We start from the raw sequence: 20,949 nt of genomic DNA on the forward strand, positions 1-20,949 counted from the left end.
AAAGAAAATACCTTTAAAAGGACTATAGATGAAACACAGAAGAGTTGGTCTCAATGGCTCCTGGTTTCTTATCTTTTTAATGTAACATGATAGCAAAAGTATGTAAACAAAAAAAACTTGAAACAAACAATTCAACCACCTTATGTTACTCATTGTTTAATTCTTCTGTATTGTTACTGAATTTTTATCTAGGTGATTTATCATTTGTTGATAAACCTTATTAAAGTCTCTATCTCTAAATTGTTATTTCTTAATTCTTCAGTGTTGCCAGTTTTTGCCCCACATGTTAAAGTGCAGTTGGTAGATGTCTTAGACATGATACGTTTAATTCCTACTGAATTAGTATTTTGTCATAACGCAATAAAGTTCTGTATATCAGATAATATACCATGATTATATCTAAAGCATATTTTTATGATCATGATATAGCCAATCCAGCTTTCCTGTCCTATCTCTTTCAAGATATATCTTTTACTATGGTTTGCACTTTTCAAGCCATCTGGATATTTGTATTTAAAGTGTGTTCTTTGTAGATGACAAGGTTTGGGGTGTTACTACTTACCTATATTGACAATGATTGTTTTTAATATGCATGCTTAATTCACATATATTTAAAACTATATTTAAAACTAGTAAATTGCATTTTACTAGTTTGTTTTTGTTTAAGTTGACCATTTTGCTATTTGTCACATCTTCATTTTGTTACTTTAATCATGTTTTTCTGCCATTTTAGTATCTGTTGGTTTTATGATCATATTTCTTTTTAGTTTTAAAAGTGACATTTGGGATCACCACCTATCTTATGTGTCTTTAACTTATCAAAGTCTACCTGGATGTAATATTGTAGCACTTCACTTAAAAATAAAAAAACAAACAAAACCCCAAACCTTATAGCAATAAAATTCTGTTTACAGCCCTCTTCATCTTAGTATTTTTTTCATAAATTATGTTACTAAAATTGATATCTCCAGTTGTTATTATAAATGCTTTTACAAATAGTCATACTTTCAAGAAATTGAGAAGAAACATACATACACACAGACTCACATACGAGTATATATGCACACATACCCACACCTGTTATTATATCAGATGCTCTCCACTCCTTACTGTAGATCCCAGTTTTCATTTCATATCATTTCTCTTGAGAATGAATGCTATATACATACACACTATATACACACGCACATAATAGTAATGCTTGAGCGTTGTCACATTCATGATAGAAATTTCTGTAGTACATTTGCTATTGAACAGATATAATTTTCATTCAAACAGAATTTTTCTACATTAGTACAGAGTTCTGGCATCACATTTAAGTTACTACTCCATTTTCTGTATATAAAAATACTGTTTTTATTAACCATTATTTTTCTTATTTATCAATAAGAGAAGGAAAGTTTTCAGGATATGTATGTGAGTGTGACTTTAAGTGAAATTCTTTGAATTCAGACAAGATATAATCAATGTAATTGTGATTAAAATAGCCTGTTAGGCAAGCTGCTGAGTAGTAAGTCAGTTCTCCTAGGATTTTTAAAAGTAATCTCAAATCAAATTTGCAGCTTTCTTTCAATGTTACATACATAAAAATCTTGCTGAGTGATGAATACCATGGCTCTTTAGGTTTTTGCACCTGCTTTGAAAGGATAGTAAAGGCTCAAATAAAATTACTGTAGGCACTTGAAGTTTCTCACCTGTGAAAGACAAAATGCTGCAGTAAGTAAGAGTCCTTGGAGACTGCTATAAAAGATTCATTTGCAAATATGCTCAAGTGACTAAGAGAGAACCTTTAAAGTATAGGAAAATTTTTGATATTTGAATTTTTGTATCACCTACCAGGTGTGAGAACAAATGATTTTGGGGTAGTTCTTTAGGAAGTCACAATTCTTTAAAGATAAATAATATCTTTAAAAAACCCTTGCATCTCAATAAAAACTATAGATACAAAAAAATAAAATTAGGAACAATTAAGATAAAAAGAAGTTCACTGTATGAGGTCATTATTTTTAGTGCTTACTAGAATTTTGAACTTCATAGCAATTATCCTTTATCTCTTCTAATGTCAAATATCTTATTTTTATTGTATGCAATGCTTTCCATTATTATCTTCATCTTCACATATTTACTATTTTTTAATCTTTCCAATCTCAATCTTATGTTCTCTTCCAAATTTGTTTTCCCTTACTTCTACACTACCCTAAATCTTGTTTATATTCTTTTGATCACCCTTTAATTTTGTAAGACTCATCAACATTAAATTAAATAATTAAATGCACAATTACGTGGTTAGATCTGTTTCTACCTCAGAAATGTAAGTTCCATGGTGTTATGGAGCATTCTTTGCTATTGCTTTCTTCTAAATGCCAATCACATTCCCTTACTGTAGAGAATTGTTAAGAAATGTCGCGTCAATGATACATAATTATATCACCATACGTGAATATCCCATTATAAAAGATATCTGGCAAAATCATTAGAAATGAAGAAAGTGATACTCCTGAGACCCTGCCTTCTTTTATAGTGATAAAACTTGGTTGGTTTTTAGGCGCTTTTCACTTTGAGTAAAAATATCTTATTTGTTGTTGTTCTTTCAACACAATTCAAAAAATGTATACACATTGAACATAAAAGTATTTTATCAGTGTTTTTTTTTTTTAATTTTTTAATGTTTTATTTATATCTGAGACAGAGAGAGAGAGACAGAGCATGAGTGGGGGAGGGGCAGAGAGAGAGGGAGACACAGAATCCAAAGCAGGCTCCAGGCTCTGAGCTGTTAGCACAGAGCCCGACGTGGGGCTCGAACCCACAAACTGTGAGATCGTCACCTGAGCTGGAGTCAGTCGCTCAACTGACTGAGCCACCCAGGCGCCCCATATCAGTGTTAAACTAATAACTAGACTTATGTTAGCTATCCTCCTTATCTAGTCCCCAGAGATGCCCATAATTCAGGGCAGGGACAACCACATACTGCTCATACATTCTGATTTATTATATTGAAATAAAAAAGAAGAACCATGGAATGAGCCATAACTCTCTTCACACTGGTATTCTTTTAACTTTATACTGTAGAGTCATAAATGGGTACTTGCTGCAATTTATATTTGTTATGGTACAGAAATTAGACTCCTTATTGGAAATAATTATTCAATTATTTTAAATGAACACAATTACAGGAGCTGACTTACTTGCATAAACCAGTGATATGCCTTTGCTATTGACAGTTAGACTGCTATATTTAAAAAAACAAAAAAGAGTTGGAAGATATGAAATGTTTTTAAAATTATGTAGTTTAAGAGAAATAGCACCAAGAAAATTTGTCTGTCCAGTTGGTCTTCTGCAGGGTAACACAACTTGAGTTACATTTTAAAGTCTGATCATTAATTTAAGTCTGGTAATTCTCTCTAGACTGAGGGCTGAGAAATGACCAGACTAACTCAAGAGCATCAAGTTACACTACACAAAATTTTACTTCATTAATTAGCACTCTTCAATAAAAAACCTACACTGGAATTTATACTATCAGGAAGTGTACTTCATAAGCACTACACAAGCAAAATATTAAGTGATGTTAACCAATGCCAGCAATGATAGCTTGATAAGGCTATCCCTTCAAGAGAATGTGACTGGCATAAGAAAGCGGTCCAGGTTCATTCTTCTGCATGTCACTGTCCAGTTTTCCAACACCATTTGCTGAAGAGATTATCTTTTTTCTACTGGATATTCTTTCTTGTTTTGTCTAAGATTAGTTGACCATACATTTGTGGGTTCATTTCTGGTTTTTCTATTCCGTTCCACTGATCTATGTGTCTGGTTTTGGCCAGTGTCATACTGTCTTGATGATTACAGCTTTGTAATATAGCTTGAAGTCCAGAATTGTGATGCCTCCAGCTTTGGTTTTCTTTTTTAATATTACTTTGGCTATTCAATGACTTTTCTGGTTCCATACAAATTTTAGAATGGAGTTTTAGTATGGAAGAATTCTCATGTTATTTTGATAGGGATTGCATTAAATATGTAGATGCTTTGGGTAGTATAGACATTTTAACAATATTTGTTCTTTAATCCATGAGCATGGAATATTTTTCCATTCCTTTCTGTGTTCGGCAATTTCTTTCATAAACTTTCTACAGTTTTCAGTGTAAATTCAAAATGGATGAAAGAACTAAATGTAAAACAGGAAAATATCAAAATCCTAGAGAAGAAAACAGGCAACAGCCTCTTTGACCTTGGCCACAGCAACTTCTTACTTGACATGTCTCCAGGGGCAAGGGAAACAAAAGCAAAAATGAACTAGTGGGACCTCATCCAAATAAAAAACTTCTGCACAGTGAAGGAAACAATCACCAAAACTTAGGCAATGGGCAGAATGGGAGAAGATATTTGCAAATGATATATCTGATAAAGGGTTGGTATCCAAAATCTATAAAGAACTTATCAAAATCAACACCCAAAAAACAAATAATCCAGTGGCAGAAATGGGCAAAAGACATGAATAGACACTTTGCCAAAGAAGAACTCCAGATGGCTAACAGACACATGAAAAGATACTCAACATCACTCATCACCAGGGAAATACAAGCCAAAACCATAATGAATGAAATACCACCTCACAACTGTTCAGGATGGCTAAAATGAACAACTCAGGAAACAACAGATGTTGGCAAGGATGTGGAGAAAGCGGAACCCTTTTGTACTGCTGGTGGGAATCCAAACTGGTGCAGCCTCTGTGGAAAACAGTATGGAGGTTCGCCAAAAAATTAAAAATAGAACTACCCTATGACCCAGAAATTGCCCTACTAGGTATTTATCCAAAGGGTATAAAAATGCTGATTCAAAGGGGCACATATACCCCAATGTTTATAGCAGTGCTATCAACAATAGCCAAATTAAGGAAAGAGCCCAAATGTCATTTGATTGATGAACAGATAAAGAAAATGTGGTGTGTATATATATATATATATATATATATATATATACACACACATGAAATCATGTCATTTGCAGCCATGTTGATGAAATTAGAGTGTTGCAACATTGCAGTTGGAACTAGGCAAAATGTCAGAGAAAGAAATATCATGATTTCACTCATATGGAACTTAAGATGCAAAACAGATGAACATAGGGGAAAGAAAGGAAAAATAATATAAAAACAGAGAGGGAGGCAAACCATAAGAGATTCTTAAATATAGAAAACAAACAGGGTTGCTGGAGGGGTGTTCGGTTGGGGATGTGGGTTAATTGGGTGATGGGCATTAGGGAGGGCACTTGTTAGGATGAATACTGGTTGATACTTGTTAGTGATGCATCACTAAATTCTACTCCTGAAATTATTATTACACTATATGTTAACTAACTTGGATTTAAATAAAATTTTTAAAATTAAAAAAAAAAACACAAAAACAAAGGCAGTTTGACATAAAGTCCATAGCTTCCTTTATGTATCAATAAACTCTCAAGAGATCATATACTTTTATGTTCCTGTTTTTGTCTTAACACTTTACATTTTTTCTCAAAATATCATTAGGAAGAAATTCCCATTTATCAAATATTTTCCCTTTTCCTCATAAGAAATTCTTCTGGGATTCTAAGTCAAAGTTTTCTGGTGTCATTACAGACTATGGAAGGAATTACATTGATTTAGTGCTTACTATAGGACTACCTTCTTTAAAATCTGGATAACTCATGATACCGATTCAATAAACTAAGCAAAATGTTGAAAATGGGAGAGAGAGAGACATAATGTGACTGGATCATCTGGAGCAACTGACTGTAGCACTTCATCTCCCAAGGAGTACCTGATATATATCGACAGGTTACCTTTTTTACAGAAATTCAATTTTCTAGGCCCTGTGAATTCTTTCTCAATCTTACTAATAAACGTTTTCCCTTAAAATGTGTATTTATCAGGAAATAAATGACACTAACTTTGAAAGTTGAGGATAGTTTAAAAAAGAAACCTTTTTAAATGGTGCAGGTGGGAATATGAAAAACCAATAATGAATAGCTAGGGGGGCTTAGCTTACAATAAAGAAATCTGCCCCATGTCTGAAGTTATCAGAACCTGGACAGATTAGTAGCTTCCATTAAAATAATTTAACCAATCTGTAGCAATCTTACGGGGGATGGATTCAGGAGAAATATTCCATGACTGACTCCACACCCACTTGCTGATTCCTTGCTAGTACTTTTTGTTAGTTCAAGTGGATGCCAAGAACAAGGAGCTTCTTTGATGCATTCCATAAACATCTGTCTCTCTTGGCGCAGAGCAGAGGAGAGAGGGGTGGAGAGTGGATTTGGTGAGGCAGAGAGGTACACAGCCCACACAAATAAAATTTATTTGACAAAGTTATACTTACTAAAATGATCACGTAAAACGCACCATAGCTTAGACACCTTGATTACAATAAGGCTATTAAAAATCCATTTTAGTAAACAATTCATAGATTTTTATTTAGTTTTACTCATTTTACTAGAAGGCTGATCCCATTCACTCTATTTTTCTAAATCACATTATTAGAAGGCAACTTTTGTTGTAACTTATGGGTTTCCTTATGTTATCCTTTTTTGCACTGATTATAATTTCCACACCTTTAGGTAATAAAGCCTTAATACACACACACACACACACACACACACACACACACACACACACTATACAAACCTAAAGACCACATATGTTTCATCCTAATGTTTTGATTTGGACAAACGTTCCTTTACTGTGCATTGTCTTCCTCTATGTGTGACAATCTATTAATCTGTCAGTCATTGACTGCATACCTATTAATATATGTTCTCATTGTAGTAATTGCATCAAACATTTCAAGCACAGCTGAATTTTATTTTTCTTCATAATGTTCACTTTAAATTTACTGTTGGCTCTGCAGTGGAATTATTTCTCTGGCAAACAGGAAGTAAAGACAATATTTTCACTTCCACTATTCCAAACAATCAAAATCAAGTTTGTTTTTAGTAGGATATGCTTTGTGTCGTGAAAGTGCTACTAACCAGTTCACAAATGTGTCATTATTGACATAGTAGGTAACACATAGATCTGATGTTATCATACATTCAGTGATATTTTTCCAAATGAGAATACATCTATAAAATGTCTGAATGTGATTAGAATTAAATGATTGAATATTTCTTACTGATCACTGAAAACTTCACTTCTTAAATCTAGTTAGCTCTACATTACCTCTACTAGTGGAAATATAAAAATAATTAACCTATCAATTTTAAGCCTTATTTGGAAATGCAAAAATCATTTTGCACCTAAAACAACTTAATATCAAGAATAATGAGATAAACATTTCAATTTTGGTCATAGGAATAAAGTAAGTTGCTTATACAAGTTTTCAATTCACCTGATGTTTGTTTTCTTATAATTCAGTCATGGTCTAACACATATTTTTCCTAATCCCCGTCACATACAAATGTGCGGTTTACTTTAAATGCATGTGGCTTTCTTTCTTTTTTTTAATGTTTATTAATTTTTGAGAGACAGAGCATGAGGGGAGGAGGCACAGAGAGACAGGGAGACACAGAATCCAGCACAGAGTCCGATGAGGGGCCTCATGGGTCTCAAACTCAGGAGCTATGAGATCATGACCTGAGCTGCATTCGGATGCCCAGCTGACTGAGCCACCCAAGAGCCTCTAAATGCATGTGACTTTCTAATTTAGAGAATCATATTTATTGACTCAACTTGTTTAGTGCTTGTAATATTAACTAGACATATACTGATATAATAATAATAGCAGTAATAAACATTTATTTAGACATTTAGGAAAAAAGAGTACTAAGCATTTTTGATAATTCTTTCATTTAATTTTCACTAAAATATTCAATAGAAAAGGGCAATGGTGTTAAAAGTTCAAAAGGATACCTTAATAATATGCCAAAATACAGGGTAGCTGTGCAACTAATTGCTGAAAAACAAACACACAACATAGAAGACAAAAACTGCCTAAAATAGAGCAATTATAATAGGTTACTTATTTATTTTTTCACGTTGATTTATTTTTGCGTGCGCGCGAGACAGAGAGAGAGAGAGAGAGAGAGAGAGAGAGAGAGAGACATGGACAGAGCACGAGCAGGGGAGGGACATACAGAGACGGAGAAGCAGAATCTGAAAGTACTCCAGGCTCTGAGCTGTCAGCAAAAAGCCCAACATGGGGCTTGAACGAACAAACTGTGAGATCATGATCTGAGCCAAAGTCAGATGCTCAACCGACTGAGCCACACAGGAGCCCCTAGGTCACTTATTTTTTTTTATCAACTAATGTTTATTTTATTTTATTTTTTTAACGTTTATTTATTTTTGAGACAGAGAGAGACAGAGCATGAACAGGGGAGGGGCAGAGAGAGAGGGAGACACAGAATCTGAAACAGGCTGCAGGTTCTGAGCGGTCAGCACAGACCCCTACGCGGGGCTCAAACTCATGGACCATAAGATCATGACCTGAGCCGAAGTCGGATGCTTAACCGACCAAGCCACCCAGGCGCCCCAACTAATGTTTATTAAGTAGAGTTTCCAAGAATAAGAGAAATTTTCTTTCATTCTCAGTGATTTTATTTATGACACAATATATCTGTGAATTTGTGTCAGCTTTATTACTCCCTGCCTTCAACAATCTGCAGATATTGGGTTACTTATAATTTATCCTTTCATCATCCATACTCCCCAACAGACAGCTTCCTACGAATATGGCATGTCTAAGGGATTTCTCATTTACCTTGACTTTTCCAGCTCCTCCTTCACTTTTCTAGCTCCTCCTTACACCCATCTAGGAAGGCCCATATCAGCCACTGAAAGGTGGTCCCATTTCTCTAAATAAGAGATGGTTATTTTTCTTCCTAGGTATGCTGCCTTATTCAGGTAATGTTCTGCCAGCTATCTCTGAAATCTGAAGCTGAAGGACATCTCTTCAGTCTGCTTGCAACTCTCTTTCATCTTGTTCTTTTAAGATGGATTTTGCATATCACTGTCTTACATTCCTTGTGGTATATGACAATTTATGAGACATGGAAAAGGGCATTCCGTTTATACTCTACAATGTAACTACTGTAAATAGGTTTTTTTTTTGGGGGGGGGGGGCGGGAGGCTGTTGTTATTTTGTCCTGAGTCCAAAAAAACTAGGTCTATACATTGAGGCTACGCTTAACAATAAAGGAAAAATAAATGTCTGTGAACAGTGCAGAAAACATTGTTTGTTATGTAGGTTTTTTTTTTCTTATAACAAAATCATTTTCAAATATGTAAACTAGGAATAACTAGAGAAAATTAGAGAAGGGAAAAGAAGACTCTCTGGGTTGCAGAACAGAGAGGGCTCAGAGACATGCAGAGTGGGTGTAAGTCAGGTTTAACACCTCTGTTATGTTTATTAATATGCATGGTATAATTTTGGTTGTTTTTTGAACAAATAATTATTATATAGATATTTCTTCATGGCACTGGTGAAGTGAATAGGGGATACACAAGAGAAAATACATGGTCTTTCATGAGTTTTCAGTTAGTGGGAGAGCTAAGCTAATTTTTGTGAAAGGCATAAATTCCTTGTCATTAAAAAAAGAAAAGGATACGCTGTGTTACATGAATCTTGAGGATGGAGAGAATGCTTTATTAAAGAGTTGGTTCTTGAGGGTAGGAATTATTCAAAACAAGGAAGAATAAAAATACACCAGAAAGAAGAAAGAGCATGGGTGATGAGAAAACATGGTGCACATATAAAAAGAAAGTAAATAAATTTGGTTGAAGCAAATATAAAATATAAAAGACATTAGTTGAATAGAAGTTTGAATAGTAGAAACTCTTGAATTCCGCACAGGTATTTTATCCTTTTTCTTAGCCAATATTAAAAAATGCTACAAAATACAAAGATAGTTTTAACTAGTGAGGTGAATAAATTTTTCTTTGAACAATTCTAAGATTCTAAATTATTTGTTTCTTTTTCAAAACTTTTGAAATAAAATAGACCTGAAAATACCTTATGTGTTCAGTTTTACTATCCATAGAACAAGAATTCCCACACAGGCACAATGTTAAGAATTCTAACTTGTTCTGTTTCCATGGATCAATAAGAAAATTAAATGCTTTGACATTTTTGCTATGTTGCTCCTCTTTTTGAAGATATGTATGAAAATTCTTATGTTTTTCACTCTATTGGTAACTTCATTAGGGATTTTAACTAGTAATGAGCAAAAATCTGACCAGGCTGTACAAAGTATATGATGGTGAATTTGCAGTGAAGGTAATAAAACTCCAACTTTGCGCCTTTTACTTTCATGGGATTCTTCCAAAACCCCAGGATGAGCTCTGGATATTTGTTCACATAATCATGTCTTTTTTGTAAAATTTTCCAAAGTATGATTTTAAACACAATTGTTAATGTCTACTATCTCTTAATGGTTCATCTTACTATCTGTCATCTTTTCTCTCATACTGGTTAATACTGGACTAAGCATGGGCACTTTTGAGGATATCACTGAAGGAGTTGGGGAATCTTTTGCTTTTAGTGTTGTAGGATATACTTCTGGGACTTGTAATGTTTGGTTGGTCGTCTTCAGTTTAGGAGCTGCCCTTCACTGTGCTGACTCAACCAGCACTGTGACACAGGGCCAGATAAATTCACCATGCAAATGTAATCTACAGTACTTGGCTCTGGAATGATGTGAGTAGTGTAGGAGAAAAAAATAAATAAATATATAGATCTGGAAATAATTTTGTGGAAAATTGGTATAGTCATGAGCTGTGTAAGTTGTAAGTGTATTATTCACTTCATTGATCTTTAGAATAGATAATCTGTCTTGTCTGCTTACACGTATAATTCATTTTTTTACTATTATATGAGATGCACAGATAAGTAGGTAAGTGAGAAGATCATAGGGATATAGATAGACAGATAGACAGATAGATAGATAGATAGATAGACAAGTAGATAGATTATTTGAGGGGTGGTCAAGAAACGTGGGAAACAGAAATCACCAAAATTCATGGGTTTGTGTGGCACAATCTATATTAGTATTCGTATTTCAAACAGCGAATGTGCTTGTCTGTGAAGTTACATATTTTATGCATCTCAATCTATCATATTGCATTTTAGCATGCTTCATATGTTTTCCTGCCAAAATTTGGCAGTCCCAAAAGAAATTGCATGCAAAATTGTCTCTGGTGTGGCAAAATGCCATGAAGAAACAAATACTATAGTGACAAAAGTCCTACACATATAAATACATACATACATAAATGCAGGTAGTATTAAAATAACTTGCATATATACTTTTTGAATGTGCATTTTTGAGGTTTAATACAGAGCGGCAAATTACAAAATGCTTTCAACTATTCTTGTGTACGCCTTGATTTCGGAATAATTTTAAATACTTTTCACAATAATTTATCCTACAAAACTAAAAATCTAACTAAAAGGAATCATCTTAGTGGAAGCCAAAAATGCTAAAAGAAAGGCTGCCAGAAGCATCAAAATATCACACATTTATTGATTTTGTTTGTATCTTTTAGCAGGCAGTTAACTTGATTTGACTCCAACAGAAAACTGTCTTGTGAAGAAGCTCAAATCTAAGTTACATTCGTTAATCCTTAGCTTAGTGTCTGCTCCATACAAGTGTAGCTCAGGGGTAACCAGATATTTAGACAGTGTGGATACACAGAACTCAGGGCTCTGGCTCTCTTCTGGGATTTCTCTCACCATTCAACATTCAGCCCTGCAATTGTCTCAAACTCTTTTTTTTTTTTTTTTTTTTTTTTTTAGAAAATGTCGCCATTGAGGTAGCACTGCCCACAGCCTGCCTCAGGCAGGCTGAGTCATAAAAGCTGGAAACTCACCCAGAGACATTCCCTTTGTTCAAGTGTCAACAGAGCCTGCCTGCTTTTTGTTCACTCTCCAGTATCTTCAGATAGCTGTTTTTAGTATTTAATCTAAGGTTTATTTGTTATCTGCAAAAGATTGTTCCTATAAGAGCTTCTTGGCAAAGTCTTAAGTGTGGGTTCTTCGGAGTCTTTTGATTAAGAGTTTAGCAGGTTTCTGATTCTTCACAGCTAACAGATTATAGAAGATTCCATTCCATCACTCAGAGGTCTTGAGTTTTAACTCTTTATCCTTATCCTACACATCTTCACAATCTGATTTATGTCTTGAGGCAGCAACTCATTGTGCATGTGTGGCCAGAATTTCCTGAGTCCCCTGCTCTCTGGATCAGTGGGACCTTTGTATCTTAAGCACTATGAAACCATGGGTGATTTCACTTTGTCTTTCTGGCCCCAACATCCAGTTTCCTCACGTGCCACCCTAAAATTCACAATATGTACTGCAGTAAATCTGGCTTGTATTGTGGATTTACTAATTTCCAAACTGTCAAGGTCGTCCCAGGTAAGATATGAACAGATACCTCAGCAAAAAACATATACAGATGGCAAATGATCATAGAAAATTATGCTCAAATCATATATTAGAAATTGCAAATTAAGTAACAGTGAGATGCCACTACATGCCTATTAGAATGCCTATTAAAATCCAAAACACTAATAGCATCAAACGTTAGTGAGTATGTGGGGTAGCAAAAATGTTTATTCGTTATGCTGGTAGGAATGCAAAATGGCTTTCCACTTTGGAAGGCAATTGGCAGTCTCTTACAAAGGTAAACATATTCTTACCCTATGATCCAGCAATTACACTTCTTGGTATTGAACCCATATGAATTGAAAACTTTTGACTACACAAGAACCTACACGTAATGTTTATAGCAGCTTTATTCATAATTGCCCAAACTTGGAAGCCATCAAGATGTTCTTCAATAGGTGAACAGGTGAACAAACTATGTATATCCACATAATGGAGTATTATTCAACAATAAAAAGAAACAAGCTATCAAGATATGAGAAGGAATGGAGAAAACTTAAGAATATTGCTAAGTGAAAGAAGCCAATAGGAAAAGGGTACATACTGTATGGTTACAACTACATGATATGTACTGGAAAAGGCTAAACTATAGCAATAGTAAAAAGATAAGTGCTTTCCAGAGGCTTCAGAAGAGAGGTAAAGAGTGAATAGGTGAAGTACAGGAACATTTTTAGGGCAGTGAAGCTATCCCATATAGTAATACTTCAAGGGTGGATACATGACAGTATGCACGAGGCAAAACCCACAGAATTGTACATCAAGGGTGAATCCCAAGGCAAACTATAGATTTTAATTAATAATGATGTATCAGTATTTGTTCCTCAATTCAGGCAAATGTACCACACCAATTCAAGGTGTAATAATGGAGAAACTGCGGGCAGGTAGAAGGGTATACAGGACGTACTCTATTATTTTTTTTTCCAATTCCCCTGTAAACCTAAAACTGCTTAAAGAAATAAAATCTGTGAATTAAAAAAAAAAACATAATAAATGCAAAAAATTGACCTCTTCAATTTAACAAGTATTTTCTTTTTCCTATTTTCATCAGGAATGTTCACCTATCACAGTCTCCTACATCTTAATTGTAAGTCTCAAATAAGGAGAATTTTAAAGTAATACTTGAAGAAATTAACCTATAGAAGACATTCAGGATCTATTATCTGCAAATTAAAAGCCTTACAGATAAGCACTATGTAAGTACTCTTCACAAAATGAGAACAGATATTTGGAGCACCTGATTGTTTCACTGTTAAAATATTATTGCATAATAGTCCTAAAAAACAACTACTAGTCTCATTCAGCGGATGGAGAACTAGGCCATAAGTCTAGTTTTGTCTTGAATATTTGAATCTGAAGTTGTGATTACATACTATGTAGCATAGAAACAATATTTAACAGTAGTAATCTACAGTATTTTAAATATACTTCAGTTTTTATAACAGTTTTAGACTTCTAGAAAATTTTAGAAGAGTATGAAGTCCTCATATACCCTGTACAATGTTTCCCCTAATATCAGCTTCACACATTAGTATGTGACATTTGTTATCAACATTCAACCAATATTGATGTGTTTCCATTAACTAAAGTCTCTAGTTTACTCCTTGGTTCTTTTTTTTTTAATATGAAATTTATTGTCAAATTGGTTTCCATACAACACCCAGTGCTCATTCCAACAGGTGCCCTCTTCAATACCCATCACCCACCCTCCTCTCCCTCCCACCCCCCATCAACCCTCAGTTTGTTCTCAGTTTTTAAGAGTCTCTTATGGTTTGGCTCCCTCCCTCTCTCTCTTTTTTTTTTTTTTCCTTCCCCTCCCCCATGGTCTTCTGTTAAGTTTCTCAGGATCCACATCAGAGTGAGTTTTCACTTATGGTATCTGTCTTTCTCTGTATGACTTATTTCACTTAGCATAACACTCTCCAGTTCCATCCATGTTGCTACAAAAGGCCATATTTCATTTTTTTTCATTGCCATGTAGTATTCCATTGTGTATATAAACCACAGTTTCTTTATCCATTCATCAGTCGGTGGACATTTAGGCTTTTTCCATAATTTGGCTATCGTTGAAGAGTGCTGCTATAAACATTAGGGTACAAGTGTCCCTATGCATCAGCACTCCTGTATCCCTTGGATTAATTCCTAGCAGTGCTATTGCTGGGTCACAGGGTAGGTCTATTTTTAATATTTTGAGGACCTCCACACTGTTTTCCAGAGCGGCTGCACCAGTTTGCATTCCCATCCTTGGTTCTTATCTACCATCCTTTTTCTTTTTTTTTTTAAATCTTTATTTATTTTTGAAACAAAGAGAGACAGAGCATGAACAGGGGAGTGTCAGAAGAGAGGGAGACACAGAATCCGAAGCAGGCTCCAGGCTCTGAGCTGTCAGCACAGAACCCGACGCGGGGCTTGAACTCACAGACCCTGAGATCATGACCTGAGCCGAAGTCGGACGCTTAACCAATGGAGCCACCCAGGCGCCCCTTATCTACCATCCTTTTACTGCTCAGGGGTTTTATCCAGGATACATTGTAGTTAGTTGTCATGTCTTAATGGGATGATCCTATATGTGACCGTTTCTCAGAATTTCCTTGTATTTTCTGACCTTGACAGTTTTGAGTATTGATCAGATGTTTCGTAGAAGTCACCTCTGTTGGGAGTTTTTCTACTGTTTTCTTCTCATCACTATACTAAGATTGCAGGGTTTTGTAAGGAAGATCACTAAGGTGCCATTTTCATCACAGAATATCAGGGAAACTTATTTAATGTAATTTCTAATTATTGCTGTTGATTTTGATCACCTAACTGAAGTAGTATTTGTTAGGTTTCTTCACTACAAAGTTACTCTTCCCTCCACCCTTGATCTTTTCCACATTTTTCACTTTGGAAGAAAGTCACAATAGTCACTTAAGTAATAGAGAGTTATGATTCCCTTCCTCATAAAGAGGTATCTTGATGAATTATTTTGAATTTTGCTTGTGACATTTGTCTTTCCTTACTCATTTATTTATTTTTCAGTTATTTACATCAGCATGGACTCCTGGATATTTATTTTATAATTTAGGTTATAATCCAATACTATTTTGATTAATTTTTTATCACATTTTTACATTTTGACTATTGAGAGATCTTTCACTTGGCTCTTATGCCTTTGACACAAACACTCCCCTCAGTGTTTTGTTGTTGTCTGTTTGTTTTTGGATAATTTCCTATTTTCTGGCAATACAAGATGTTCCAGACTCATTTTGTATATTTCCTGTCCCAATCCTGGACTCAGTCATATCTCTAATGAGCTCTGGTAACTTTTATTGGAGAATGATAATGTAATTCAAGATCTGGCTTCTAGATGTGCTCATTGCTACCGAGGTATATTTTTAAGGTCATGTAAAGCATTTTTATATGAGTAACAAAAAAGATATTACTATAAAAATGAATTATGTTACTATAAAAATGATATAATAATAGGAGTAAAAGCCAAGATTTAAACTCAAGAATAAAACAAAATAATGAGGTGTGGAGTAGCTAGTTGAAACACAAATTTTATAGAAGTCCATTAGCTTTTTTTTTTTTTATTATTATTATGGAAAGCTGAGGAGTTGTTTGGTTCCTTGATTAGCTGGTTTTGGTTCATCTTAAAAGCAGAAAACTGTAACAAACTTTGGGTACAGTGACATAAAGATAACACTTGTAATTTTTTTTCTGCATTACAGTATCTCTAAGATGCCCCATTTTGCTAATAATTGTACTTCTAGATGCCCAAGAGCAGAATTCCACATAACTTGGAATTCTAAGAATCTATCAAATCACTCTGATCATGGTATTTTCAATTTGTGACCCAGCATATTTGCTTTGAAACAAGAATGCTGAGATTGTTATGATCCTTCTAATCACTTTTAAATAATACATAATCATCACACAATCATAAATTGGTCAGAATGTATTTAAGAAATGTATTACTGGGGCACCTGGGTGACTCAGTCAGTTAAGCATCCTGATTCTTGGTTTCAGCTCAGGTCATGATCTCATGGTTTCATGAGTTCCAGCCCCACATCAGGCTCTGTGCTGATAGCATGGAGCCTACTTGGGATGTTCTCTCTCCCTCTCTCTCTGGTCCTCCCTGTTCATGCTGTCTCTGTCAATTAACTTTTTATGGATTATTTATTACATAACACTTATTTTCAATTCTTAATGATAGCTAATGTTAGAAAGAAATTTAAAGAAAGAGACACTTTCCAAAGCTGCTTTCGGTAAAATTGTTCTAAATGAGAAGACAATGGTTGCTGTATCACAATTCCTAAATCTGGAAACCACCAAAGTTGACTGATAAAAATAAAAACCCATAATTGGAGAAAAAAATAAATAGACAATAAAATTGAAAGTGTACAAAAGTACATACTCTAAAATTAAAATTTGCCTAAAACTGAGAAGAATGAGAGTTTTTGACAGAATATGTTATCTGTGAAATATGACCCAGAAATAAATAATTTCTTTGGACTAATGAACCAAAAATAATATTCATAATGGTGACAACTGTAATTCATCAAAATGTCTTATTGAATATTCATTTCAAAGTTAATATGCAAATAAGTGATCTCAAAAAATAATTTTTAAGTAAAATTATGTAGAAGATGTATTTAATTATATTTTTAAGAAAAAATACAATTAAATTTACTTGACAGACTGTAGCTCCAAAAAATAAATTTACTCCCAATATTCAAATGATTTGCATTATTTAGAAAGAAAAACATGTTTCATATTTTTCCATATTTCAATTAAACATTTGGAACAACAAAACATTAAAGTCAATAATATCCACTAAAGATGAAAAGGGCAGATTTTGAAACATATGGGATTCAGAGCTGCCTATAGGTCAACAAAAAACCCATTAAATCTTATGTTTTCTGAAGTAATTTTCCTCTAAAGAATAATTTTTCTATTCACTTTGAATTTCTTAGTACTATTGGTTTCATTTGAAGTTTTGTATCTAGAATCCCAACATCTAATTTAAGCATGTTGAAATTAAAAAAAAAAAAAAAAAAAAAAAGAATTGCATTTATCTTAAGGATTTTAATATAAGACCTCTAGGGATCAACTTTAGAATATAGATAAGTAAGGACTGTGGTAAATCTATGTATTTTGCATGGAGGAAGTGCGCTGAAAAAAATAGTTAAAAAATGGAATAATGTCAGATTTGGCTGAATTAAAACCAACTTTATCAGTTAAACTTATGGGCAGAGCCTAGTTTCATCCAACAATATTACAATATTTTACCTATTTTCTAGTAACTGGGAAATCATTATGCATGTTAGTTATGTAGATGTTTAGAAACAAATATGGAAACTCTCATATATTGAAAAATAAATGAAAATAATATTCTTGCATACGTTTTTGTGATTAGTTCATTCCTAAACGGTTGGAAGTCAGAAAAAAATAATTTTCAAGAAATTTAGTCTATAACATAAATTTCTGTAGGGAATATTCAAGCCATTATTTACAAATACTGTGGATTTGTGTTTTCATTCAATATAATGTTCTCTACTAATTTCTATGTGCATTATGTATCCTGCTTTAGTTACTAATTTAACAGAATGTTTTATTTTTAGCATACAAGAATGTATGCACATAATATGCTAAAAGAACTTTTCCACTTTTCCAAAAAATGTAGGATTTTAAGCAAATTATGTATTCTTGTCGTCAATTCAGTTAAACATGTTTATTCCTTCTCTTCAATTGCTAGCACATATAACACATGAGGCCTTTGGTGTGGGCTTAATGGTCAGCCAGATGAAGAGTAGTATTTTCTTAAACTATTTCCACACAAAGGAAAATTATTTTCAGAGTATTTAGAAAAATAATGAACCCCTATAATAAAGACAATTACATTTTTCTGGGATTTTTTTATTTTTTATTTTTTTGGCAGTAGTTTCAGAGAGCCATATGGATAGCTTTACTTATTTTTTTTATTTTTTTTGCTTCAGCTACAGTTGTTTCTCTTTTCCCCTTAAGGATGCCTTAGATGTCTTGTTTATAATATTTCAAGCAGCTTTGGGTCCAATGAGCTATTGAAACTCTATAGCACTGACAATAACTAAAACTTTTCTCACCTTGGAATGGCAGGTAAGTGTGAATATATATTCATGATCTAATGAATCTACAATCATGTTTATGTACCAGATGCTTGCTTTTTCTCTGCTGCTGTAATATATCTGGCTCTGAATTTTCTCTTGCTTTTTATTAACCTCTTGGAAAAAGAAAAGAAAGAAAAAATCAACAGGATATGGAGTCTTCTGATAAATGTAAAGTTCTGACATCATAACTTCACAAATATATATGTACCCTGATGAACCTCGATATTCTATGTACATCAAATACATCAAGTATGTTTATTTTTGTATGCTAACTTATTTTAGATGGAGATTTCTATGAATATGCAATATGTGACTACAAATAAATAAAACTGATTTTCATAAAAACATTTTTTTATCAATTCACAATCAAAGACTACCTAAGTTAAACGGTTTCAGTATTTTCCTTATTCCATTTTCCACTGAGTCTACTTATCTAATTTTCTGATCTCATCATAATATAGTTTCATAAAGTCACTAATATCTTAATCGAAGGTGCAAAGAAACCAATAAATACATTTGCTGTGTTGATTCCAATTGAAATTATAAAAAAAATGAAATGAAAGCATTAATTTATTAGACCATTAATCTTGAGAATTAGGAAAGTTTCTGTCACCTTTAAAACCAGTTTGAGATTTACATGTGGTTACTTGCAAATTATAGATATACTTATAATTTGCTCAGATTCCCACCTAGCCCATGGATTATGGAAGTGTCACCTACTACCCCAGAGTTCAGTAAATTCTCAGAGGCTAATGTTTTCATGGCTGCCTCAGCCTCTAAAATATTGATGGCTAAAGAAAGCCATCACATGAAAATAATATAGGTACAATAGATGTCCCTCCCTGATGATTTGGCAGCTGTGGTATAGTGTACATTCAACAACTGTCTTCTTGTTTCTCTGGCTGGTAAAACACTCTTCCCAATGCAAAAGGGAAAATAAATGGTTGTACATTAACTAATCCATTGATTTAACAAGTTTTAATGAACACCTGCTAAGGAAGATGCTCCACAAGATCCTGCGAATTCAGTAGAGAGAAGAGAATAAGTAATTCTCTTTCCTTGTGATCCTATGTGTGCCATATACTTAAAAAGACTATCTTAATAACTATTTCCTATGGCTTGAATAGATCCTGGAAATAAATCATCTACGAAAATGACTTTCTTTACACCAGGAAATATACATTGAGAATCATACAATTTTATTTATTTTTTTACAAAATTATGAAGAAAGAAGAGGTAATGATATGGATATTTGACAAAGTATTAATTAATTTGGCTTTCTGCTTATTTAAAACCAATTTATTATTATATTTCAATTTCTAAATGTGTAATCGAATTCCTTGAATGTGATTTCACATATATTTCTAATTTTGAAATCAACATACAAAGTTTAAAATTGCAGGAGCTATATAGAATGAAAATTCAATTGTTAATATTTGTTCCCTAATTAAATCTAAACATCTATATTTCTGATTATTTTCTTGGAATAAATTTTTAAAAGAGATAATTTAACAATATTTGACATTTAATGTTTGTTTTTATAAAAGTGATTCTTTGGCTTATATTTCACTAGGTTATCCCTTCCAGGTTCTTGTTCATATCATAATTCTATCCCAGTGTAATTTAAAAAGTATAATTGGAATGCCTGGTTGGCTTGGTCACTAGAGCCTGCAACTCTTGATCTTGAAGTCATGAGTTCAAGCCCTACATTTGGTGTTAAGGCTACTTAAATAAATTAAAAAAAAAAAAATATATATATATACATATATATATATGTATATATATATATATATATAAATCTAATCATTATTTGATTGCTGGTGGCTCAGTCTGTTAAGTGTCTGACTTTTTTTTTTTAAGTTTATATATTTATTTTGAGATAGAGACAGCGTGAGGGGAGGAGCAGAGACAGAGGGAGAGAGAGAATCCCAAGCAGGCTTGGTGCTACTAACACAGAGGCAGACACAGGGCTCAAACTCATGAAACCATAAGATCATCACTTGAGCCAAAATCAAGAGTTGGATGCTTAACTGAGACACCCAGGTGCCCCATAAGTGTCTGACTCTTGATTTCAGCTCTGATTGCTCTGCTTGTTCTCACTCTCTCCCTAAAATAAATAAATTAATTAAAAATTATTCTTCAGTATATTATCTGCCTTATTATAGTTAGATATATATTAATGACTTTTAAAAGAAAAATAGAATGATTTTAACAAAATGCAGCCATCTCCTGCTACTATCATCTTCCAACTCGTATTATTGCAACTTCCCTTGATTCTTTTAGGTTATTCTTCTGTTGGTTACCACTACATATCAAATTAATATGTTTTCTCAAATGTTGATTTATCAACTATAGAAATTAGCTGTTAATTTATTATTATAATAGATAAGAGCCTAGCTCATTTGTGT

At 33.4% G+C, this 20,949-nt stretch overlaps 2 long non-coding RNA genes across 3 annotated transcripts in view; both read right to left on the reverse strand.

The window, feature by feature from the left end:
- The window catches only part of LOC122217744, a 198,308-nt gene that overhangs the window by 85,171 nt on the left and 92,188 nt on the right, over positions 1-20,949 (reverse strand). The window lies entirely within an intron of this gene.
- Positions 1,538-18,639, reverse strand: LOC122217745. The gene is made up of 3 exons (XR_006201654.1): positions 18,518-18,639; positions 2,283-2,380; positions 1,538-1,694 (listed from the first exon to the last, which is right to left on the reverse strand). It is a non-coding gene; the product is annotated as an uncharacterized LOC122217745 (long non-coding RNA).

Source organism: Panthera leo, chromosome B1 (assembly GCF_018350215.1).
Source record: "Panthera leo isolate Ple1 chromosome B1, P.leo_Ple1_pat1.1, whole genome shotgun sequence".
Lineage (NCBI taxonomy): Eukaryota > Metazoa > Chordata > Mammalia > Carnivora > Felidae > Panthera > Panthera leo.